The sequence below is a fragment of the Sardina pilchardus genome, chromosome 12 (genome assembly GCF_963854185.1).
Source record: "Sardina pilchardus chromosome 12, fSarPil1.1, whole genome shotgun sequence".
Classification (NCBI taxonomy): domain Eukaryota; kingdom Metazoa; phylum Chordata; class Actinopteri; order Clupeiformes; family Clupeidae; genus Sardina; species Sardina pilchardus.
This window is the reverse complement of record NC_085005.1, coordinates 28,399,287-28,404,286: the sequence shown is the minus strand read 5'-3', so window position 1 is coordinate 28,404,286 and position 5,000 is coordinate 28,399,287. Positions and strand designations below refer to the sequence as shown.

Genomic DNA, 5,000 nt, shown 5'->3' with positions numbered 1-5,000 from the left:
ACACGGAACACGGCCGGCTTCAACACACTGTATGCCCTTGTGCGGTGCCCGTTCCCTGCGCTCCAAAATATGACATCACTGCAAGTAGTTGTCTGGAGGGGAGTTTAGGGGGGGGGGGGGGGGGGGCATGCAGAGCAGAGCAGACCGCACGCTTACGTCATCTCACTCAATGTCAATTACATAATGGTCCCCTCGCGGACGATGACAGCATAATGGTGTTCACGTGCAAGAAAACAAAAAAAACAAAAAGCGAGTGGCAGAGAGAGGAGCCATACATGACGACATGCAGAAGAGAGGCAGGAAGGCAGGCCAGCGAGCGCTGCTATGAGCCCCGAGGCACTTTACACGGTGTACGCCTGTCAGGAGCACTCTGAAAAATGACAATAATAATTAAGGCGCGTCGGAGGCTGCATGGGGGATCACAGTCCCAGACTGCACTGGTGTGGAGCGCTGGGCTTTTTGGTGAGGCCCCGATCGGCAGAGGAGATGTGTGATGCATGATATCATGACTACCTGCACACACACACATTTACACATGCGTAAACACACACACACACACAAATACAGAAACACTCACAAAAACACACACGCTGATGCAAGCACACACACTGTGTACTGTACATACTGTATAACCACACACACACATACATACACACACACACACAGATGCATACACAAACACACACAGATGCACACAAACACACACACACACACACACACACACACACACGAGGGACACATGCAAGTACAAGCACCCACGTGCAAGGCCTGTCAAACAGATTGAATCCACAACATCACATGGACAAAAGCAAATCTTTCCTGGAAAACTCTTCAGTCAGCCGGTCAGACCCTGACTGCTCTAAAAGGTACAGTCAGAAAAAAAAAAAAGCGAGAGAGCTCGTAAAGCAGCGAGCGCGAGACAGCCTCCTCGGAGAAAGGGACACGGTGCCAGAACAACACCCCTGAAAACTATCAGCACGCTGGGCCCAGGACTCATGACATCACTTTCCCCAAATATAACCCTTTCTCATGTCTGCAGCCCGCTCTCAGGCAGGCAAGGCACGGCGCAGTGGAACAATCTCACACTCACCCTCACAACACCCTCTACTACTAAGCCAAGGCCGTTCTCCGGCACAGCGCACAGTTCCTCATGGCCCCCCCCCCCCCCCCCCCCCCCCCCACACACACACACACACACACATACACACATTTAGAACTGGCTGAATGCAAGAGCGTGTTCTCATCCAGGCTTCGCATGTGTCACAACACAGATTCATCCCGTCTCAGGGTCCAGTCAGTGGGAGCGATAGGCTGCAGTCTGAGCGGAGTCTGGGGCTATGAATAGCTCGTAAACTCATTACATAGTACTCCCAGCCTGAGATTCTCCACTGCCATTCATCAAATGTAATTTCATATGGATCCATGCACTGCTTCGACTTGATAGGGAACTGTATGAGTGCTCACTTCACTCTCTCTCTCTCTCTGTCTCTCGCGCTCTCGCTCTCTTGATGTGTGTGCGTGTGCGTGTGTGTGTGTGTGTGTGTGTGTGAGAGAAAGAGAGAGAGAGAGAGAGAGAGAGAGAGAGAGAGAGAGAGAGAGAGAGAAAGAGCACTGACAGTAAGGTGAGAGAAAGAAACAAACAAACAAATAGCAGGAGAGGGCAAAAGAAAGAGCGGGAGAGAGGGTATTTGAAAGAGAAGAGAAATGAGGAAAGAAAGAAGGAATAAGGGGAGGAGAGAGAGAAAGAGACATTTTGTGATTTTTGTCATTTTGTCATTAAGCCAAGATGGAAGTAACATTCCCGCGAGCTGTTTTGTGTGTCCTTAATGAAAAGGTGTCCCCTCACTGACATCCTCACACACACACACACCAAGGGTGTTACTGTCACATTCAGACAGGTACATGTGAACATGGAGGTATGCATGCACACACACAATTAGAATCACACACACACACACACACACACACACACACACACACACACACACACTCTCTCATATGCACAAAACAATATACCAATAACCTAGAAATGAATGCAATAAACAAACATTTGAATAACACTCACACTAGTACATTTAAATGTGCTCGTATTCAGGCCATTTGACACATTTGTATGTTCTCACTATGCACTGTTCTTTTGAGAAAAGTGAAGACACATCCAGCAGACTTAGAGCCAATGACAGAGACGGTGACGAGGGCTGACACACACAAAGATAGAGAGAGCGAGAGAAAGCACACAAAGATAGAGAGAGCGAGAGAAAGCACACAGGGAGGCAACGAGAGAGTGACAGATGGAGAGATGGCAGCAGCGACAGCATATGATTCTAGAACTAGAACTAGAACTGTACAGCTAGAATGAGAAACAGAGAGAGGGAGAGAGAGATAGAGAGGGAAAGAGAAAGAGAGAGAGAGAGGGGGAAAGAGAGAGAGAGTCAGACAGTGAAATGGTTCCTCACGTTTCTCTACTGTGGACTGAGACTCAGCCTAAGCCCCTGACTCCACTGTTGCTGTGCGTCTCATCAGATCTGCCTCCCTCAACTAGTTTCCCTCGCTCGTCAGACACAACACACACACTCACACACACACACACACACACTCACACACACACACACACTCACACACACACACACACACGCATGCTGATGCGTAAACACACACACACGCGTGCACAACACACACACTCACACACACACACACACACGCATGCTGATGCGTAAACACACACACGCGTGCACACACACACAAACACACACACTCACACTCACACACACACTCACACACACACGCATGCTGATGCGTAAACACACACACACACGCGTGCACACACACACACACAAACACACACACACACACACACCACAACTCTACTTACTCTAATCTACCCCGGCTACAGACAGCTAGCGTGTCTCCTAAAGTGTCCCCCAATCACAGAGCAGGACACATGGAATCCGTCCAACTAGAGTCTGTCCAACTCCTGGGGACTTTCAGAAAAGCTGAGAGTTTTCCGTAAAAAGAGGAAGCAAAACACCAACAACAACACAACAGAAAAAAAAACATTTGCTCTTGAGGTGCCAGGTTAAGACACTCAAGCTTCTGAAAACCCCCTCGAGTCTCCTTGGTGTCCACAAGGATCGGTCAGCTACCAGTTCACCAAGATGACTTCTCATATCTGTGTACCACAAAACTGCAGAATGACAACAACAAGCTGACACACTTTTTCCCCCTCGTAAAAGAAAAAAAACCCCACAGATCTCTTTTCCCAACACAAGAAAGCAATTCTAGCTTCTCCCTGTCTGACAGACACACACATACACACGTACGTCTACGGAGTCAGGAAAAGCACAGGCAAACACACGCAGAAAGAGTGGAGCGGAAAAGTGCTCTCTTGAGTTTAGTGATAACACATGTCCACATTCCTTTGGGCTGGCATTTTTTCAGACTGCCAGCACACACTCACACAGAGACACAGAAACAGACATACACACACGGAAACACATACATACACACACACATAGAGAAACAGAAAAAAACATACACACACACACACACACACCCTCCCCGCCTTTCCCCACCTCTCTCCCACCTCTCCCCCAAGGCAAGACTCCAAGAAGCAGAAAGTCACCTTTTAATCCTTATCCTCTCAAGGCAAGCCCCTTCCACATGAAGTTCTCTCTCTCCCGCCGATACAACTGTGTGTGTGTGTGTGTCAGTTCCCACGACTGTGCCCCTCCATTTCCGCCCAAGCGCGAGTCTTCTTGCAGTGACCACGACGGCAGCTGCGTTCCTCTAGTCTCTCTCTCTCTCTCTCTCTCACTCACTCCTCACTCCCTCTTTCTCCCTCTCTGTGTCTCTCTCTCTCTCTCTCTCTCTCTCTCTCTCTCTCTCTCGTGCGTGCTCTCTCTAGCTCCCTCTTTCTGTCCACACTCTTCCCCTCTCTACTGCTCTCCTGAGTGGAGCTAGGACTGTGTACACTGGAGCTGAGGCAGCCAACACACACCCCCCCCACCCCTCCTCTCCCCTCCCCTTCCACCACCAACCTCCCACCCCGCCCCCCGATCAGGGAAGACGCGTGCGCTCCCTGGGTCCTAGAGCCTGTCACGTTCACTGAAAGAATGTCATGGTCTGGTCCCTCCGGTACACCTCCACTGTAAGCCAGGAGTGTTTCTCCCTCTCCCTCTCTCTTTCTCTCTCACTCTCTCTGTCTCCCTCCCACTCTCTTTTCCCTGGAGCGTCAGCAGGTTTCCACGACGATAAACATGCCTGGAGGATCAGACCCAATCAGGCTGTCAGAAACATCAATGGAGGGGCTTCCAAGGACAAAAAGGCTGGAATTAGTGCGAGAGGAATCAGGGATGGCTGGAGGAATCTGGGGTTGCCAAGGAAATCATGGATTAGGTGACAAGGGGCCAGTTAATCACTCAGCTTTCAAAGTGACATTTCAACCAGAAAACTGGGGTTTCATATAGGGTGAGACAGCAATATATGATACACATTATAAAGCAAATGATATGTTGTATCATTTTATACAATAAGCATATGCAAATTGTGGATAATTATCTAATATATGCTACTGTAATACTACAGTATGTGATGCCTGTCCTCTACAGTGCATGATGAACAAATTAGTCTACCAATACCAAATGTTGCAACTATCAATGTGTCATTCAACACTTCCTCTTGTCCCTACTGTACTGTATGGAGATCTGGCGCCAACCGTCAGCACGAGGTAGTACTCATTACATAACAGAGCATATCTATCAACTACACAAATCACTTCTGCTCAAGATTTGACTGAACTCTGATAGCCTGGTTCACTCCCTTGAATCATACGCAGCACTTTGACCCAACACAAATCAGTTCAGAACACGAAAAGTTGATTCAGAGCTGTAACCAAAAACTAGTTTGTTTTTTTCCTGTGAACCAGAGTAGGCGTGTCTTTCTTCAGAACAGAGAGGAAGCAGGGTGAACCTGGCAATGTAGGCTAAAAGCATGAGTATTTA

At 48.5% G+C, this 5,000-nt stretch overlaps 1 protein-coding gene across 1 annotated transcript in view; it reads right to left on the bottom strand.

Moving 5' to 3' along the window:
* Window positions 1-3,946, bottom strand: part of ches1 (checkpoint suppressor 1) — a 33,225-nt gene extending 29,279 nt beyond the window's left edge. Inside the window, exon 1 of the mRNA XM_062551126.1 lies at window positions 3,623-3,946. The gene's annotated coding sequence lies outside the window, so the exon portion shown is untranslated. The remainder of the gene's footprint in view (window positions 1-3,622) is intronic.
* Window positions 3,947-5,000: the final 1,054 nt, after the last annotated feature.